Here is a 21,069-nt window from a genome sequence, read left to right as displayed (position 1 = left end):
TGAAGAAAGATGTCTAGGAGGGCAGGAAATCTAAGACACCTGTGCACACTCAAGGAGGCACTCAACAATGTCTCCTGAATGATGAATGAATGAATCAATCAATGATTACAGAGGTAGCAACCAGGATCCTTGTCAAGAGAGCATTAGTGTCTCTTCAGCAGGAACGGCCTGCCTGTGAGCAAAAGAGGCTGCCCACAAAGGCTGTGACATCCCACATTCATCCAAGAGAACACGGCTTCTCAGGGTGTGATGGTCACAGTGAACACGCGGACGCCACTGGAGGCGAGCCTACAGAGGGAAGGGTAGAGATGATGGAAACTCAGCTGTCTCAGGGCCCTTCACCACAGCTTCAGTGACGAGAGGAGGGGAGAGACATGCAGGGCAGGGTGCCCGGTGTGGTCTGCCTCCCAGTCTCCGCCGCAGTCGCCCCTGCTCTGCATGTGGAGTTGGTGCCATGAATTAGATCCACAGGGGTTGATCTGCTGCAGCATCTTCTCTTTAAACTGTCCAGAGGGACCAGTTCTTCTCTTGCAAAAGGAGAGTCACATACTTTGTAGGAGTGTTAGAGGGCCCCCTTAACAACCAGTCAGGGAAGGAGTTACATCCATGGGAAGTGGTACCACGTTACTCAGCTTCGCCTACACATTTGCCTGCCTGGAATAAAGTCGCCCCCCATCTTCCTCATTCTGACAAAGGGTCACCCGCTTACACAGTATTGTCCCTGTTGTCCTTCTCCGGATGTCTTCCTAACTTTATGAAGCAAGAGTGACAGAGGCAACCTGCAAGCATGGAGAGGACTGGCAGCAGTGAATGTCGGAGTCCCCAGCACCTGCAACCACAGTGGGGAGGGGCGGAGGCAGGGAGAGACTTCATGCAACTCGGTCTTCATACTAAGGGTTGAAGGGTCCTTTGTACCCCTAAAAGTAATACAACATTATATGTCATTTATAGCTCCATAAAAATGGGGGCCCAGATGTCCTATTAACAGCAATAACTATAATATTGCCTTAAACCTTCCTTTTGGAATAAATAAAACAATTACAGCTAAAGCAGTAATAACCAAATGATTTCACATCTTTACCCTGTTTACCCTCAACACTTCAGGAGCTGCACATAAGTCTCAAGGACCCTGAGACCCCTTTGGATGACAAAAGCGAAGGTTGTTGAGCGGGATGACCTCTAACATCTGTCCCAATGCTTTAGGCTCAGGGTCAAAGATTCTTGTGTATGGAAGAGGCGGCCGAATTGCATTTTTTTTAACTTTAGCTACTCATTTGAAAGCATTGTCAACTGCCAATGCCTGATACCCTTCAAAGCCTGTGGAATAAAAAACTGAGAGAGCTTTCTATCCTGGGCAATTGGGGTCAAGATGTTTCAGATATGGGAGAGGACAATGGCGAAGGGGCTCAGAAGCGTGCAGGCTGGGGATCAGCCTGTCACTGACTCCTCTTAGTCACTGACCCCCACCCCTTAACTACGGTGTGCCGGTCACAAGGGAGTCGCGTGCAGGAGGACAGAGCATCACATGTCAAGACATGCCATCCCCCAACAGGGAGGACAGAGGGAGGTGGTACAAGTGCTAGAAGGGCCAGCATCGCTTTAGCAGAGCTCAATTGCCATACTATCAACTATGGCTCAGCATTGACTTCACACTTTGAATTAGCCATGAGCATCAGGTATCAATTATAAATTAACAATCAAAATTCAGCAATGCATTTTTTAATGTCACTGGGAAATCCTTGAGCTCAGACAGTTGGCTCTTCCTTGCATCTGCAGGACATACATTTTAGCCTGGAGAACAGAGGTCGGGGCTCCCTTGCAGGAGTGCTGCGGGAGTGGCAGCTCTAGAAGAGACGGGGCAGGTGGGGAACAGGCAAGGCAGTGGCATCTGGGGGGAGAAAGAAGGCAAATGGCAGGGAGGTTACCATGCATGCTGGGAGGGCCAGCACAATTAACTTACCCCTTTCCCAGCGTCGGGGCCCCTCATCAGCCCTAGGCCTCATTCATGGCCTAAGTCCTGCTTCGGATTCCCCGACAGAATAACAAACAACATTTGCACAGCACCATTTCATTCAAGATACTCCATCCACGGGGCGCCTGGGTGGCTCAGTCGTTAAGCGTCTGCCTTCGGCTCAGGTCATGATCCCAGGGTCCTGGGGTCGAGTCCCGCATCGGGTTCCCTGCTCGGCGAGAAGCCTGCTTCTCCCTCTCCCACTCCCCCTGCCTGTGTTCCCTCTCTCGCTGTGTCTCTCTCTGTCAAATAAATAAATAAAATCTTAAAAAAAAAAAGATACTCCATCCACATCAGTCCCTCAATAACCCCGTGAGGTTTATCACCATTCATAGAATGGCAGCAGAGGCTCAGGGTTCAGTCCCTCCCAAGGTCACATAAGTGGGAGGTAGGTGTAGGGTTAGAGCCCCAACCTCTTGGCTTCAGGCTCCTTGGGCTTTCTCAGTTTCTAACTATATCTATTCTGTCTTCAAAGGAGGAAAATTATTTTTGTCTTCAAAATCCAACCTTTCCTCGTGGCTTCAACAGCTCTCCCTTGAAGCCCCTGCAAAGGAACAGGATGTCCAGGCTCTGGGTGGGATCCAGGAGTGCCCTGCAATGCCTAAAGGGGAGCACATCCAGCAGCGCGGGTAACACACAGGAACAGTTAAGAAACTATGCAAGAGCAGGTGTTAAGTGAAAATATTGCAACTATAGAAGAGCATGCATAAAGCATGTGTAAAGAAAAAAATGGATATAAAAACAGAAATACATGTGGTTTGACATGACTGGGTGATGGTCCTAATTGTTTTTTCTTGACATTAAATTTTTCATGATTTTTTTAAGTAATTGTCAACTCTGAACTAGCAACTATCATGAAATATGAATGAGAGGAGCCATTTTGACCCTTCTCCCAGCTTAAAGAGCTCTGAGTTTTAAAGATGTACAGAATATGGACTGTTTTCCCCCACTTAATTGCGGGATTTATCCAGTATGTCCTTCCTGGGAGATCAGGACTGCTGGTCGGTCTTCTTTCCCCTGGTTTCAAAGTTAAGGGGGGACCAAGAGAACAGTCCATACCTGAGATGTGCAAAAATTGGCCACTGAGAAAACTATGCTTTCTTGCATGTGCTGAATCCTCCTGAGCTGTTTTCCAGGCCTGGGGAAGGCCTTGTGCACACTCAGCTGCCTCTCTCTTCTGATCGGCTCTGGATGGGCACACGGTGGGAGCCTCCCAGCCAAGCAGGAATGTTGCCTGAGGCTGGGACGTGATCATCAGGGCCTTTGGGGGGGGGGGCGGGGGCGGAAGGGGCATGCCTCAGCAGGAGGCATCCACTGGGACTGCGGTCCCAGGCAGACTGTGGGAAGCCAGAAATCTGGGAATTAACCATGTGGCCACCAGAATCTCAGCCTAATGCTCTAACTGGGGGACTCTCAAATTTTCTTATAATGATGCCAAAGCATATTCCAGGAATGCTGTAGACTGAATGTTTGTGTCCCTGCAAAGTTCACATGTGGAAACCTAGTTGCCAGAGTCCTCAGAGAAGTATGTAGGTCATGAGTTCGGCACCCTCACGATGCAACTAGTGCCCTGATAAGAAAAGACAGGGAAGAACTTGCTTCCTCTCTTTGCCACATGAGGACATAGGAGAAGGAGGCCATCCGCAGACCAGGAGAAGGGCTCTCTTGTCAGGAAACGAATTAGCCAGCATGTTGATCTTGGACAGTGAGAAATCAGTTTTTGTTGCTTAAGCCACCCTGCCAATGGTATTTTGTTATAGCAAAATACGCTGACACTTCTATTCTAAAATCTACCTGCAAAATTTTGAAGTTTTTGAGAGTAGCTGTGCAAAATTTCCAAGAGATTAAGGACTATTTGCTGATGTCACCAGCTTCCTATAGACTTAAATTGACAAACATTATTTGTAAGATACAGTTTATAAATTACCCTGATTTTATCTTTTTCTTGAATAAGGGTATAGAGAATTTTTTTATACACTCATGATAACATTTATCTTATCTTCTTGAAACCACAAAACTGTTTTACCCAGAAATAAAAGCAGTGATCACAAAGCACAGGCACCTTATCTTCAAGGACAAATGAGAATCACTAGGTAGAAATAGAGGGTCTAATAGCAGTACCTGCAGACATCAGCAAAATAGTGGCAGGAATGCCTGGCAGCAAAAACCTATTTTAAATCTCATTTTAGTGACTTTATTTTTTCTTTTATTGTTTCGTACATAACAGTTTTCTGCAATGAACATGTATTACTGTTGTAATTAGAAGAGCAATTTTTAAAAAATAACTGTCTACTTGTCCTGATTTTTTTTTTTTTTTTTTTTTTTTTGGTCACGGAGGTTGGGATTGCTCACTGTAGGGGGCAGTGGTGCTAGAAGCTCTCTGTCCATCTTCGGGGCACTGCTGTTCACTTAGGATAGCCCCGCAATTGGTGATTATAATGATATAATGATATTCCTGAGTCATCATGAAAAGATGAATTACATTATGTATTTTCTGCTTAGAAAAGACCAGAAGTATTTGTACATGTCATAAAGGTGCTCATGAGAAACAGTGACTTCTTAAAGTTTTGACACTGCAAAGGTTTGAACGGCCAATGATCTGGAAAATGCACCTCTGTGAGCACCTGCTGCGTAGGAACACCTGGCCAGTGGGCTGAGGCTATGCACAGTGTGGACACAGGCTGTCTGAGCCCCAGCGTAGTTACTGCTTTACCCCAGAGAATGCTCATGGACAAGGTGGTGCACCAGCACACACCTCTGCTTTAAACCGTTGATTCATTCCTGACAAACAAAAAGTTGGCCTGTAAAGCAGGGTGGGGAAGAAGGGAATTTGCAGAGGATTCCGGTGTTTAGTTGGGGGAAAGGAAACAAGCAGAACTGAAAGTTCACTTCTCTTTTTTTTTTTTTTTTTAAAGATTTAATTTATTTGACAGAGAGAGATACAGCAAGAGAGGGAACACAAGCAGGGGGAGTGGGAGAGGGAGAAGCAGGCTCCCCACCGAGCAGGGAGCCCGATGCGGGGCTCGATCCCAGGACCCTGGGACCAGGACCTGAGCCGAAGGCAGACGCCCAATGACTGAGCCACCCAGGCGCCCCTGAAAGTTCACTTCTGACTGTAGTGGTGCTGATTCCCAGAGGCAACCTGAAACTGTCGGGGTCACCTCAGTACGCTGCAGCTGGACTTCTGGTCCCTTCCCTGCAGCAAGGCTGAAGGGCAGAGGGGTGGAGGTGAAGGGGTGCGGAGTGGCTGGAGCCTGGCGGTGTCAGCAGGAGCGGTCGCTGGAGCGCTGGCCTCCTGACCTGGAGCACGGGGCCAATCAAGGCCCAACACAACGGGCAAGCCAGGACCCACAGCTCTGTGCTGCTGTCTCCAGAAAGCTTTCGAAGCCTGCCAGCCTCTGTGCAGGCCAGTCGGTTGCTTGTGTAAGCGCCACAGGCTGTGGTTGATCCGCAGGCAAACTCCTGCTTGGCCCCAGGGGCCATTTCGACATCCAGAGCAATTCTTAATCCCTGGAGAGGTGAAAGTCATGTTCTTACAGAGCCCCTTCTCATTAGGAAAGAGAAAATGTGTTTAAAGCGACTTCGTTTGGATTTCCAAACACCCACGTGGCTGCTTCTGCAATCCCCTGTTTAGTGAGGCTCAGGGGGCCGCCCTGCGGCCCAGCAGTGAGGTAAAGGCTCCCAGGTCCTTTGCTCACAGCCCGTGCCGCCTGGGCCATTGCTGATGAAAGGGAAACTGTGGGAGAGGCCCGCTGCCCCTACAGCAGCTTTCTCTTCCTCCATCCCTAACAGCCTCCTGACACATCTTCTTCCATCCATTTTCTCCTCGACGTCCTCAGGCCCATAAATCTCTTGTCTGGTGCCAGGATTCTGCATTCACTGGGCAGAGCCCTTCTTGGCCATCATTTCTCTCACAAAGACACTCAGGACCGTAGCTTATGGCTTGATGAGCACTAACCAAAGTGCCCCATCCATAACCCATCCACGCAGCCCCTTAGCCTGTCTCTCCAGGACCCTGTGCCTCTGCCGCAGGTCCCTCTCCACCGCTTCCCAGATATGTCCCTCTTGCGGGCAAAAGGATTCGAAATGATTTGAAGAGGCTCCTGCTTTCAGAGGCAGGAAGCGTGGTCCACTTGGCTTTATGGGCACCCTTCTGAGATTGGGAGATAGGCTGGGGGTGATGCTCCCTGTCGTTTCTCCCACCTTGACGATCGGGGTCTTCGGGTCTCCCACTTAACTTTTCTGCCACAATCTACCCTCTCAATGCCCAGACTTCCCCTTTGTGAATTGCTTCCTGCGGACTACAGTTTTTTGGTAATGCTTCAACTGTTAAAACTAAAAACGCTCTCTATTGTGGGTATGAACCATAGCCCCTGGTCACGAAAACCTGTGTTTGCCTCAGCCAGGCTCCCTGATGGCCTGCTGGTGGTGCCGCGATTTACCCGCTCCCTGACAGGGGATGGCGGTCGATGTCATCGTTGGGCTTCTCCCTGGCCCGGTCCGGTGCAGCCGATCATGTGTAGCAGGGCTCACCGAACAGCCATGTCGTCCACCCCGGAATCTACAACTCTGAGGGTTTCCCTTCTTTGCTCTCACTAAAAATAGCCCTCGTCTCTGGAACCCTCTGCTGACCTCCTTGCCTGCAGGCTGTTCAAATGGGAGGCTGTTATTGGGAATTCTAACCCCTACCTCCTCCGTTTGATCTCTGCCTGTCTCATAAACTGGGGGAAAGGCGATTACAGGCTTCTTGTGGTGGCTCGTCTCTGATGTTCCCCTGAATGGCCAAGCTTTGAACAGTGTGCTGGCAGTGTCCATGCTCTTTACTCTGCCTGTGCTCACTGCCTAGGGCTGCCTTTGTTGTTTGGCAAATGGTGCTCCCTGTGCTCCCACATCTTCCTAGCACATCCTGCCTCCCTTCAGAAGCCCCTTGCCAGTACTCACCATGAGGAAGTCATGAACAAAAATGAACAAATCACAAGAAAAGTAGTGTAAAAACATGTCCCAAATGGTTCCCTGTTCAAACAACATTGCTCCATTGAACACACAGCCCCCAAAATGACCCACTTTTGTTTCTTCACCACCTGTTTTCCCTGCGCTCTATAACTGCTCTCCTAGAGCAGGGGACCTTCGAGCTCCGTCACCGGAGAGACAGACATGGTCCGTGCTGATTGAGATGATCTCAGAGCTATACTGATTATAAAGAACCACTTGGATAGGGACCGAGCTCAGTAACAAAACATAGAACCCCAGACTTTTATTATCGTGTGGACTGAATAAGCCAGATGCATTCAGTTTATTCACCAGACAGGCAAGAGGGAGATGGATGGATAGATTAATGAGGAGAAAGGTTGACTCTTTTTAAGTCAGTATGAACCTAAATAGAAATTGCATATTGGCAAAAATCAGTGAGCCAAAAATCAAACTAGCACATCAAATTGCTGAACCAAATCAAGAGCTATTGGCTTGAGTCTGACCAGAGAAACTCTTCCAAGAAAACCTGGATGTCCTTTCCTGAGGAAGGATCTGATCTAGAATATATGCTTCTGTGACAACAATCACATGTTCTAAGTGCATTTTAAATTAAATTCCCTTTCCATCTGTTCAATAGATATTGAGGACATGCTATGTGTGTCAACACCATTCCAGTGCTAAGGTCCCAGTCAATGGTGAGCAAAAACCTGCTATCCTTATAGATAGTTATAGAGTTTGTTGGGAGAGAAACTTAATCAAATAAGCAAATGTGTAACCCCATATGTGATAAGTGGTGTACATGCTTGTAACAGGGGAGCTTGACTGGAGGGCCTTGGGATAGTTCCTCTAAGGAAGTAACGTCATAGCTGAGCCAGTGCCTAAAGGAAGAAGTTGCAGTTAATAATTGAAGAGTGGAGAGGTGTCGTCCAGACAGAAGGAAAGGAATGCCCCACGGTAGGTGGGAGGACAGCTATGGCTGGAATGGGAAAACAGTGCATAGTAATAGTGTGGAGTAAGGGGCAAGATCTTGCTGGATTTCAGAGGCAGTGGGAGCAATTGACTCCCAGGGCAACAGGGAACCTTTGGAAGGAGTTATTCAGGAGGTTGGGTGGGGGTAGAAGGATGACAGGAGTCTGTTTGTGCTGGAAGACCACTCTTGATTAGGGGCCACAGTGCCCATGGGAGGCCAGTTAGCAGGTGGCAGGTTGTTCTGAACGGGTAAGACCTCACTGATGTCATTTTGCTGGTTTGCTCCTGATTCCTTCTATCCTGCTTTGAGAATCTCAATTCCTGGGTCCACCAGTGAAAGTTACTTCCTACCTGCGGAGAGAAGCTAATTAATAGGATAATAAGGATAGTTATTCGGGCGCCTGGGTGGCTCAGTTGGTTAAGCGACTGCCTTCGGCTCAGGTCATGATCCTGGAGTCCCGGGATAGAGTCCCACATCGGGCTCCCTGCTCAGCGGGGGGTCTGCTTCCCCCTCTGCCCTCTTCCCCCTTTGCCCTCTTCCCTCTCGTGCTCTCTGTCTCTCATTCTCTCTCTCTCTCAAATAAATAAATAAAATCTTAAAAAAAAATAGGATAATAAGGATAGTTATTTATCCCTGTAATAGAAGTCTTCATGTTAAATTTATACATGGCAACATTTCACTTTAAGTTATAATTGATAGGATGGGCTAATCCGCCTAATTCTGACCTTTTGTTGATTCTAATCCTGAGGCAGTGGTCTGATTTTAAGAAAATGGTTACTAGTGCAAATGCTCTTTTCTAAACCACAAGCATCATTACCTCTGCTTAATTAATGAGGCATCTGTGAGATGTGGAAGTCAGGGATATATCTCCTTACCATTTTAACTAGAACTCTCCTCACCTCAACTACCACTCTACCACCTCAGGCAAAATTCAGCGTGATTATCTTAAAGGCAAAGACAGTACACACACAATAATGGGAATGCCATGCTCAGTCCTAGCAAGGGGTGTCTTGCCCTCTTCCAGACTGAGTGGTCTCTGCCCCTAAGAGCTGATTGACACCCTGTGAGTTTTTCGCCACACCACATGGAAGGCTGAGTGCATCACGCACCTGAGGGTCGCATTTCCATTACAAAATATCCACTGACCTCACGTGCCAGTTTTGCCCGATAAAATAAATAAATCACTATAGAAAAGGAATGGAAAAAACAAGCAACTAGAAAAGTCGCTCTAACCCAACTGGGTGAGGTAACATTTCAAAAGCCTTCCTTCACTTCAAACAAAGGTTTCTCTAAGTCTGCCCAAGAGCTCCTGAGAAGAGAGGCAGGAAGTCAAAGAAGCCAGGCCAGCCAACAGCAGGCCAAGATACCACCACCACCGCCGTCCTGGGATTTCCAGGGTCTGTTGCTTCTGCTGAAAGTACGCTCTCTCACTCTCTCCCTCTCTCTCTCTTTACCTCAGAAGCTGATAGCAGGGATGGAGCTGCTAAGATGTCAAGCCAGTGATTCCATGGAGCCTCAGGATTACACCAAAGGGGTTACATCACTCAGCTGCCCCCACAGCATTAGAAAAATAGTGACACATTCTGGGCATGGATGAAGAGACAGCATTTCCAGAATCTGAATTCTCACCTCAATCTTACTCTTCATAGTAAGAGCCTTTGACAATGAGAGAAAGGCAGGGCTTCCCCTGGATGTGAATCAAAAGTAGACCCTTTCTATGTTGATTTTTAAAAAAAGAGAGGGATTGAGAGAGAGAGAATATGGTCACTATAGATACATGCTGAGGGAAAAAAAAGTTAGCCTCTCTGCAGGTTCAGAACAGCCAGATCTTCATGTACAGGGTTTGCGGTGAAATTCCGAGAGCAGATTTCCTTCCTAGGTTTGCCTCTAAACCACCCTTCACACTTTAGCTTCCAGGCCATTCCTCATGTAACCTTTCCACAACAGTTAACTCACTTTGAGTTAACTAACAGTTAACTTTCCCATTGTACATGCCAGTGATCACAATTATGCTGAATGAAGAGCTACCCCCAAACTCACTGGTTTAATATCCTCACTTATTCTCGTTCACGCATGTTGAGATTGCCTGGGTGACAAAGGGCTGGGAGTCAAGTGACCAGCTGGCTTTCGCTCTGAGAAGCAAGGTGAGCCCAGCTCTGCTCCACATGCCTCTCATCCTCCCCAGATCAGAGGGGTAGTTGGGACTTGCCACTCTCATGAATGATGGCCGAAGCTTAAGAGTACAAGTGAGAACATGTAGTACCTCTTAAGTCTTAGGCTGCAGATTGGCATGCTGCCACTCTATTCATACGCTGTTGGCCGAAGCAAGTCGCATGGTCAAGCCTAAAGTCAAAGGGTGAAGAAGGGCATTCCACCTCTAGAGGAGGAACTTCAAAGGCACGTGGGAAACAGAGGATATAATATTGGTAACAAAAACACCACCTACTACACCTGTGAAGAAAATAACAACAATCACAATGATGATGATCCTTTTTAAGCACTCTCCATGTGCTGTTACATGCACTTCCTATACATTAACATATTTGTTCCCCACGACTCCTTATTTGTAGAGGAGCAGAGGGAGGAGAACAGACACTAAAACACTGGCCCAAGTCTATGCCACATATCTTGTTGGAGCCTGGGTTCGGAGGCCTGGTCTGGCTCTGCACCCTGCACCCTTCACTCCCGAGCCATCCTGGACGATCTACAAAAGGTCTCTGAGAATGTGGGCATGCCGGGAAGGGCGTTCACAAACACTCTGCATACTGGAGAACCTTGTCAGGCACAGTGTTCCTTATAACTTCATTCTGGGTCCTGGGAACATGTACAAAGAATAAAGGTCACCTCTTCCTTGGGTAAGGTTACCAGTGAGTCACTGGCTGTTTCTAAAAGAGAAATTGGCTCAGGGACATGTTTCTATTTCAGAAAATCATGCTAGTATTTGTTGGACAATGAATGTTTTCTCTCTTGTTTAATGATAAAGACTATAGGTGTTGAGAAAAGAGCCCCAAACTCTAGGGGAAAAGAGTCCAAACCACAGGGAGGCCCTGCCCAGGGAGCGCAGGCTCAGAACACATTCACACCAGGGTTTTGACGTGAGTTATTACCACATGGCCTTCAACACAGCATGAGCGTCTCACCATGTTTCCATTCAGGACCTTTGTATCTATCTCTCAATCTACATTTGTTAAAACAATGGCTGTGTGGGCAGCCACATTGAAAAGAAAGGCTGCATTTTCATGGGTAGAAGATCTTTATTGTCTGGCAGGAGAAAATATGGTTGATTCCAATGGCTTATATATTATTTTAAAAACTACTTTATTGGGGCGCCTGCGTGGTGCAGTTGGTGAAACGTCTGACTCTTGGTTTCAGCGCAGGGTGTGATCATGAGATCATGAGATCCTGAGATCATGGTCATGAGATTGAGCCCCCCATGGGGCTCCACGCTCAGCACAAAGTCTGCTTGGGACTCTCTCTCCCTCTCCCTCTGCCCTAACCCCTGTTCTATCTCTCTCTCTAAAATAAATAAATAAATCTTAAGAATTTTTTAATTTGTTGTAAAGCTGTAAGTCTGGCTGGTCCATAAACAATGCATATCAGATTTTGTCCTTAAGACACCTGAATTCTGGTCAGCTTGTCTCATTGTCCAGTAAGCTCAGAACTGGAAGAGTTCCATTGTTGTTCAAGAGTGTTGTTCAAGTGTTCAAGAACAAAATAACTGACTTTTGAACATCAGACCTTGCCTAGTAACAAGCCAGAAATGGGAGTAGGCCAAAGCCATTAAGAATGATTAGGATGAGATTATCCTGCACTTACAATATAAACATGTTGAAATAGACATCTGCATCTGTCAAAGAATTGCTTTACCACCAGGTTGCCAGAAGCACACACTCCTCTGTTTTTCTAATGATGTGTTTGTGCATTGTGAAATCATCTGTGACCCAAGCATCCTGAGGCATCCCATGAGCTTCTCTCAGTGGTCAGGTATGCCTCTAAAGTGAACCACCCATTTTACATGTAAGAAAAGTCGTTTCTTCAGGACAGCAAATCATTACACTGAAAATGATGCATATAACCTCTTAAGCTATTATAATTACCTCTTTGTCAAGATTCCATTAAGGTTTTCTAAAAGAAGCAAACAAAACCCCCAGCCACTTGCTCTTTGAGAAAAAGTCAGTTGTACATTTAAAAGTTAGTCACCAAAAAAATCTATGGCTACCATAGTGACAGCTTATGTATGAAAAAAAAAATCTAAACTAAAAAGTAAATCACACACACAAAAAAAGTGCTTTTTGTGCTGATGATAAAAAAGTATTTTGGGGAAAATCTGTTGTGAATTTGACCTCACTTTTCAACTATGAAGTGGAAGACCGATGGGACTTGTCTACAGAGATGAATCCCCTAGTTGATACTGAGTAGGGAAGAAAATGGGTGTCCTTATTGAGATGCTTGCCCAAGGAAGGAGCCAGAAACTAATGGCATTAGAGGCAGAGAAAGTGTGTAAATCAGCCAGTGGACGAGAACCGTGAGAGATGGGCCCCTTGGTGGGAATGACACAAAGGTGTTAGGCAGATACTAGCAAACTAACTTTTTTCACCCCTAGACCCTTCTTCAATGATCGCTGGCAGTTTAGAGAAACTGTCCCCCTGCCCAAAGTATACAAAATTCCTCTCTTCTGAATGAAGTTTAAAAATTTTTTTTCTGAAGAGAAGGACAGGGTTGCCTCTTTTTTATTCAGGCACAAAAGAATCGGACTCTTCTGTTAATCCTGGGTCGGCAAAGATGCCTCTTAGAGCTAAGTCAGTACCTGATGAGTCCTGTTCATGAATCACCTGGGAACGAAGACCCCTTGAATTCCAGGAAAAGGTGGTACTTATTAAGATACTGACTTGAATATATGCTTTTGCTCCCTCCCAAACCTCACCAAAATGGACAGAAAAAGGGATTTCCAAAAAGACACAAGCCCTGGAGGACCGAGAGAACGAGAGGTTTGACAACAGTAAGAAATGCAGAGGCTGTAGAGCAGGTGGGTGGATGCAGACCCCAAAGCTGCAGCCTCAGTGGCAGGAAAAGCTGGGCCCTGCTCCCTCTGCCCTGCACAACTCCCACATGATTTGGTAAGAGGCAGCTCTGGTGACAGGGAAAGCACGGCAAAGGTGGGGCTAAAAACAGGATTTGGGGGTGTGATGTTTCATTCTGTGCAGTGTTGGAGAGAATACTGCAGAAAGAGAGCCCTCACCTTCTCCTTCATTCCTGCTCCTCTGCAACCCAAGGCAGAGCCAGGAGGTGAGGAGGGAGCTGGGAGAGGTGACAGAAAACCCCAGGTTTGACCTGTGGAGGTTCCCATACTGTGGGATGCCAGGCACCGCTGAGGATGAGTCTGTAAGGAAACAGGACTTTAGGAATGCTGACACACCAGGCAGCCCTTGCACACTGGCGGTCAAGCTCATACCCTCCAGGAGAGAGACAAGATCCTTCCCGGGACAAGGAAAAATCCCCAGGATACTGATGAGTCAAGGTCCCATAAAATGGCTCTGCTGTGTCATCATAAGATAAAGCCTTATGTTGGCAAATATCCAAGCTTCTGGTCAGATTTTTAATCTCCCGTTTTCAAATATGAGCAGAATACAAAGATAGCCAGATATCTAACTAAGTAAAGTCTGAAATGTGAAATATACAGACAAAACCAGACAAATCAAAAAACACAAGAAAGTAACTTGAAAAGAGACAACAGTATTAATATCTCCAGAAGGATAAGATATGGCATAGCATTTAAGAAAAAAGAACAGAATCACTCACGAGTACACACACATGATTTTTAAGGAATAATTAGAGAACAAAAAGAGTCTTTGGAAATTAAGAAATGATAGCAGAAATTAAAAACTCAATAGATGCTTTTGGAAGTAAAACTGAGGAAATTTGCTGGAAGGTAGAAGGGGAAAAAGGGCAAAACTCAAACAAACAAACAAACAAAGGGAAAATAGAAGAGGAAAAGGAGGAAAAATAGAAGACTCAGTTCTAGAATATTCCAATACCCATGTGGTAGGAGTTCCATAAAGAGAGAGCAGAGAAAATTAAGGTAAGGAACTTGGTAATAAAATTACAGCCTACTGAATGCCCAACACACTGGATAAAAAGCCGAACCACACATCATCACAAAATTTCAGAGTTTGGGGAACAAAGAAGATCCTGTGAGCTTTCAGAGAGGAAAACAAACAAAAAGAAAGATTACATACAAAGCCCAGAAATTAGAATGGCTTTGAACGTCTCGACTTCAACACTGGATGCTTAAAGAACATTTCTAACCTGGAGTTAGGAGTAGGAGTAGAATGGAAACATTGTCAGACATTGAAGACCTGAAACATTCACTTCCTATGCATTCCTGATGATGCAATCAAGAGAAACGAGAATATAAACCAATAAAGGGGAAATCATGACATCTAGGAAACAGGAGGTCTAAGTCAAAAGAAAAGAGGTAAGAGGACTCGCCTGGATGATGAAGGTGATCCCAGGATGAAACAGTGCACCAAATATAGAGCGTGACCAGCCCAGAATGGAACAAGTAGGACTCCTTCAAGAAGATTGGGCTGCATTTGAATTGGGTTAACATCACTGAGTTGGAATTCTGCCCCCCAGAATTCCCTTCCTGAATGATTCTGGATTAGCCTTGGACAAAGTGACATTTTGCATGAGATTTGGAAAATGAAAAGGTGGGCAGCAGCCCTGTTCTTGCATGTTAGGAGGGTGGGTACAGGGGCCCAGGAACTGTCACTGCTCACACACGTGGTCACTCATCCGCTGGCTCACCTGGGGCAGCCAGGGCCACAGTAACCCCAGCTGTTGCTGGGTCGCCTCTTCGGCTTCTCTGAATCCTGGACAAATTGTAACTCCAGGGAAACAAAGAGATGTGCAAGAAGGGAAAAATAATCACACTATTCCTCGGTGGCTTAGTAGTAAATAGCATGCACATAATAATGTAATATAAATGCTGAATGCGAATCTCACCGGAGTTATAGGAAAGACGAGTCAAGGGATACAGGGATGGGCAGTATGTATGTGTGTGATAGGGCCCAGCTGGGGGCTATGGTGGTGAAACACAGCTAAATGTTCATCTTCTGTGGAGAAAGCTGTTAGTGTCTAAAACTGAGGACATAAAATGTATTTATACAAGTACGTTATTGGAAAATTTGGAGGTAAATTCCTAAAAAATCAGCTAAAAGAAAGTGATTGCCTCAAAGGATCAAAAGGCAGAGCACAAGGAATTGCTGCTTTCATAAGAAGATTTAAAGAACTCTGTAAACTATGTAAATGTACACATTTAAAAAAAAATGTTTTGAATGGAATTATCCATTCACAATGTCTGGGCTTAGAAGAATTGTTAAATACATTACAGTGTATCCAGGAGACAGAACATTCAGTAGCCACTGAAACTATGTTTTCAAGAAATATATATAATGGCAAGGGAAATGCTCAAAATACAGTTTAGATAAAGAGGGCAATATATAAAGTTGCAGGTACCGTGTGATCCCAATTATGAAATCAAACAATGCAGAGAAGAAAAAGGCTGAAATAATTAATATCAAGATGTTAACTACAGTGATCTTGGGTGGTGAGATTATAAACTCCCTAGGTTATGCCGTATCATCCAAATTATCTTCAACAAGCCCAGACTGCTCTTACAAATGAAAGGAAAAAATAAGTAAAATTATTTTTTAAGCTCTCATATAACAAAAATTCCCCACAGAAATTAATCAGGCTATCTTTTTACCTCGGTATATAAAATGTAAATAGTATCAAATACAAAAGAGAGGTCACTGTACATGGAATTTTTCTCTTATTCACTTCTTAGCAGTTGCCAACCACTCTATGGCACCACATTCTGACATGGGAGACAGGATGAGTACCAAGTCCCCAGGGCCCGGTCCCAGCTTCTAGTGACTGGCATGGGTTACTGGAAGGTGCCAAAGTACTGCTTCTGTTAAAATACTGCTTGGTTAAAATACTGAATTTGTTTTTGCAATTCAGTGTTTAGTGGGTGCAATTGGGAAGTTAATTATAGTCCAGTCTGCTTCGTCTATGTTACTCCACCTCATTCATTCATTCATTCATTCCACAAACATGAATTGTGCATCTACCTTGAGCTTATGTACTTAGCTACGCTCCATGTGGGGACTCAGAGATGGATCCTGACCTTGAAAGCCTACTCTCCAGCAACAGAAATACACGTGCACATAAATGACTATGATACAGGATCAAATTTGGTAAGGGGCATGATAACGATACAAAGGGTTTCTGAAGGACTGCAGTGTGAGAAATATTAACTCTCAACTCTCTGTGATTTAGTGTGGTGCCACGTCTGTAAAATAATCTTGTGTGGCTCATTCCCTGCATGACTTATCATTTCACAAAAAGACATTCTTTAAAAGCACACTTTTAAACAAAGACCGAGTCACCCTGACGTGGTCAGCTCACCCTGCAATGTCACCTCTTGCCCGGAGGCTGTTCTGTCATTCAAGCTGTTGACAGGTTCAGATTTCTTCTCCTAGTTTCTTGATTATGTAAGTGTGCAAGAAGGCTGCTTTTTACCATTTCCATTCCATAAGAGAATTGATCTCTGTTTTCTAAGACAACACAGAAGAGATATCCATTTCTACCCATACCCATCCCAATAAAACGTCTGTTACTCAGGGAGTTTTCCCTTTCCATCCGCAAGCAGTAGGCAAAAGGTCCGCACTGATTTATCTCCTTCCCTGACTTGTCCTGATCCCCACACCTACGCTGTGCTGTGTGGGAGGAAGTGGGAGTCAGAGGGGACCCCCCACACCCCTGCCCTCAGACCCCATAGACAGTAAGGTGCCTTTGCTGAGTAGAAGTGGCAACAAACACAGGGTGAGTTAGTCCGGGAGTAGTTGTGGTCTCACTCCGAGGAACTAAAAACTATAGGCACATGTTGTTTAGCCAGGAGAGGCTTCCTGAAAATCAGAGGGCTAAATTAATCATCCTTCTAGGGAGTGTCAGTGTACTCCCTATGGAGCTGTGTTCCCAAAACAATACGCATGTATGTATCTTATCTGATACAACCACTAGGGGGTGGTTGACCAAAAAAGCCAATTAAAGTGGGGAATCCATTAGAAATATATAAACATAACCGTTTTAACTTAAAATACAAAAAGACTACATTTATTTGTTAATCTTTTGAATTCGGACCAAGACCTCTTCCTGAGTCTCGGTGGTCCTTTCTACAAAAGCCACATATGTAATGCATCACAGTTTGGGTTTCTTCGAAGCACAGTTAGAGCTGAAAGACCCTGAAACAGAGTTCAGAGGCCTCTGTATTTTTATAATCCTCCACCCCTTTTCCCCAAAGTTGTCTCACAAACACCGTATTTGACAATCATTTTTCACTCAATTCAGGTTTTCCAAAGTAGTTAAATTAATTTTTATTTAAAAAAATGTATTTTCAAGGATTAAGAGTATACTTAGGGTGATGAGCACTGAGTAATATACGGAATTTTAAATCACTATATTGCACACCTGAAACTAACATACCACTGTGTGTTAACTATACTGGAATTTTAAAAATAATTAAAAAATTTTTTTCATTCATATTTCCATTTTACTCAACAGTTTATGTGACATCAATTAAATTGAAAAGTTTAAGTAATTGATGTTGCACCCATAGCTGCCCTAAAAAGGCTTAGGAACAAATCCAACTAATGCTTGGTAAGTTCACAAGCTCCCCGGAGGAGCATTCGTACCTGTACCTGACCTGCTGTACCTGACAGCATCCACAGCACAGGTGCCCGACCCTCGGCTAGTTTAATAGAAAAGTGGGACACGCTGTTCCAGCTAGTGGAGTGGAGGTCGGCCAAGGAGCTTCTGCTTTTGCTTATTACCAAAGGCCACCAAGCTTTGTCTTCTGGACTTTGTTCTGAGAGCAGACGGCTTGGACAAAAGCAAGACCCCGCACCCAACTGAGGTCATCCCTCCGGCTTCCAAGACACCCATGCGTCCATTTTAAACCAGCAAAATTACCTTGTGTTTGCTTGTCCTTTTAATATAAAAAAAAGAAAAAAGAAAACACTTCCGAGTGCCCCATGGCCTGCCACACTCCCAGCGTGTGCCCCTCTGCCTAAGTGCACCTTCTGCATGGGGGCCTTCAGTGGGACCACGTGACTGACGTCTGGCCAATGGCATTGGTGGAAGCCACCCGACACTTCTGGCCTGAGGGTGGGGTGGGACCCGCCCGGGACCCCGGGACCTGCTCACGTGACCTCTACATGCTTTCTTCTGTGCTGAGCTAGGTGCGTGGGCAGCCCACTGCTCTGAAGCCCCTGAAGTGGGACACGTCGGAATGAGCCTGCACCCAGAATGACCAGGAGCAGCCGGGAGCCGATCTGTTGGATGGTGACGAGAAAGAGTCAGCTGCTGACGCTTGGGGTCAGTACAGCTGTCTTGGGTGGAAAACATGGGGATAATGGCTGCGAGAGAGCACGGAGTAAGCAGAGGCATGCAGCGGGTGACCCGGTGCTCAGGCAGACTATTGCCGTATGGAACCTGGGTTCTGGGAGGTACAACGAACGCTTGTATAAGAGCTGCTTTTGAACCCTGCGGGACATGAGTACATATAAAAAGGTAATTTATACCAAAGGTCAGTATGTGTTCAGGGCCAAAAAAAGGGGGAAGAAAGCATTTCAGGCTGTGACTGTCCAAGAAGTTTCAGAGAGGTGACGAAATAGAAAGTGCTTCTGCAGGCTGGGTGGGGAAAGATGGCATACCCGGCAGAAGGATGGGGCAATCAAAGGACAGTCGATGGCAATGCCCCTGAGAGTTTGGAGGGAGAGTTTGGGGAGTACTGGAAAACTGATTTCTAGAGGTCCAGGCTGTAGAAGGTCTGCACTGAAGCTAAGTAATTTGGACCTGATCTTCTGTGCAACACAGGAAGCACATCAGGGAAAACTTATGAGTAGGGGCTTGAAATGATCAGTTTAGGGCAATTAGTCCAATAATAGTATACAAACTGGATTACTGAGAAGACCTGGAGGAGAAAGAATTATTAATCCTCTAACGATTCAAGAAACCAATTATTCAAGGGCGAGGCCTGTATTAATTCTGCTCTTTGTCCCGGTGGGGGCTGGCACAGTGCATTCCAGGTTCTAGGTATCTAATAAATATTTCCTGAATTGGGTTGGGAACAAGAGGGTCTTGAGTGGATTTGAAGCCAGGAAAACAAGGGGCAAGAAATTATATTAAACCTGTCACATGGGGGTCTGTGGAAGACAGTGAGAATCCATGATTGCTTGTAAACTAGAGGCTCTCCCAGCACAAGGCTTGGCCATAGGAGGCCCTTGGTAAATAATTGTGAGAGGGAGGGAGGGAATAATGACCAAAGGAAATGAGATTACTTAAAGTGGGAGAGAATGGTGAGTTTTGTTTTAGATGTTCCAGATTTGAAGCTATAGTAGACTCTGCAGATTGAAATGACTAGTAGGGAGAAAAAAAACTCAAGGAAGAAGTAAGGAAAGAAATTGGAGATGAGAGGTTCTCTCTAAGGAGGTCAGAGCTGGAACCAGGTTGTGGATTAACCCAAGGGAGAGACTGGAGAGAGAGAAGAGACCCAGGAAGGACCCTTCATTCCACCGTCTCCTCACTCCCCACTGTGCCTTCCTCAGGAGTGGAAGCCACTCCTAGCCCCCAGAGCCATGCCCAGAGAGGATTGGACAATGACAGTTCTTCCTAAGCCTGAGCAAGCATGGAAACCATCTGGAACATTCATTAACACTTAGCTTACTGGGCCCACCTCAGAGTCTCTGCTTCTGGAGGTAGAGGAGAGCTTGACAATGCATTTCTAACACTCTTGATGATGCTCATGCTGTTTGGTCCAGGACCATTCTTTTGAGAACCTCTGAACTATGGGAAAGAAGCAACAGCCTCCTTGAGCCCAGATCCCACCCTCACCATTACCCTCAGGGCAGGTGATCATGGGCTATGGGGGGGTCCCAGTGTCATTCCCACAACTTGGGGAACTTGGTTTACAAAGAGATTCCCGCGGGCTGTTCCCATAAAAGACCAAGTCCCCTGGGCTTGCAGCCTTTTTACCAAAGTGATTTGATATTCCATTACAAAAATGTGCAGACATCAACATTCTTTTCAGAACAAACAAGATGGGGAAAACTTATCTCCTGTTGGTTTTCTCGTCAGCCATCTCACTTCCCTCATGACTGTCAGCCATCTTTGATGTCAACTAACCGAGACTAGAATGTCTGCCTCTCAAAGAACCCAGGAGACCTCGCGGCTCTGCGAGGCAGTAAGGAATGACCGACCATTCCAGTTCAGGCAGACCAAGAGCCAAGCAAACAGCTCTGCTGTTTTGTTTTGTTTTGTTTGCACCACTGTGACCATGCCCAGAGAGCTATCTTCCAATATCCCTTGCAAGCACAGTTTTATTCCCACATGTGGAATAGAGCTAGTTGAGTTTACTCTTACTCAAAATGAGAACATTAGAGGAGATGACCACACCACCTATCAGTTACCCATTCATACTTTTGGCAATTTATTGAAAAATTGCTACCATGTACCAGGTGCTATGCTAAGCGCAAGAAGACTTGTTCTTTGTCCTTAAGGAGCCAACAGCTGGTGAGGAAGACAGGCAAGTGAATACATTCCCCGGTATCTGGAAAGCCTTCGGTAAAGGGGCACCGTGGAGGGGCGCCTGGGTGTCTCAGTCGTTAAGCGTCTGCTTTCAGCTCAGGTCATGATCCCAGCGTCCTGGGATCGAGTCCTGTGTCGGGCTCCCTGCTCAGCGGGAAGCCTGCTTCTCCCTCTCCCACTCCCCCTGCTTGTGTTCCTGCTCTCACTATCTCTCTCTGTCAAGTAAATAAATAAAATCTTTAAAAAAAAGAATTTTAAAAAAGGGGGCATCGTGGAGTATGGGCTTCATGGGTGAAAATGGGTGAGGGCATTCAGAGCAGAGGTGACAGTGTTGGGGCACAGCATGACACAGATTTCTGCAAACTGTGAGTATGTTAGTATGACCAGAATGAAGGATTTTTATTTATTCCGCCAAAAAGCCCAAGTGTCGGGCCCTGTATTTAGAACATGATCAGTGCCTATTCTT

General features: G+C 45.7%; 1 protein-coding gene and 1 long non-coding RNA gene across 7 annotated transcripts in view; one reads left to right on the top strand and one right to left on the bottom strand.

Moving 5' to 3' along the window:
• Positions 1-1,703: 1,703 nt before the first annotated feature.
• Positions 1,704-17,453, bottom strand: LOC118008301. 2 transcript variants are annotated; one of them, XR_004678633.1, is made up of 2 exons: positions 16,425-17,453; positions 1,704-1,888 (listed from the first exon to the last, which is right to left on the bottom strand). It is a non-coding gene; the product is annotated as an uncharacterized LOC118008301 (long non-coding RNA). The 2 variants fall into 2 exon arrangements; XR_004678632.1 differs by lacking the exon at positions 1,704-1,888 and adding an exon at positions 5,548-8,302.
• Positions 17,454-18,198: 745 nt separating this feature from the next.
• Positions 18,199-21,069, top strand: part of EDAR (ectodysplasin A receptor) — a 107,461-nt gene continuing 104,590 nt past the window's right edge. For 2 of the 5 annotated variants that reach the window (XM_035001922.1, XM_035001926.1), the window contains exon 1: positions 18,199-18,587. The gene's annotated coding sequence lies outside the window, so the exon portion shown is untranslated. The remainder of the gene's footprint in view (positions 18,588-21,069) is intronic. The other 3 variants (XM_035001928.1, XM_035001929.1, XM_035001923.1) reach the window with 3 other exon arrangements.

Source organism: Mirounga leonina, unplaced genomic scaffold (assembly GCF_011800145.1).
Source record: "Mirounga leonina isolate KUSES-001 unplaced genomic scaffold, KU_Mleo_1.0 Mir_125, whole genome shotgun sequence".
Taxonomy (NCBI): domain Eukaryota; kingdom Metazoa; phylum Chordata; class Mammalia; order Carnivora; family Phocidae; genus Mirounga; species Mirounga leonina.
Note: the sequence above shows the minus strand (reverse complement) of the source record. Positions and strands in the feature narration are given on the sequence as shown.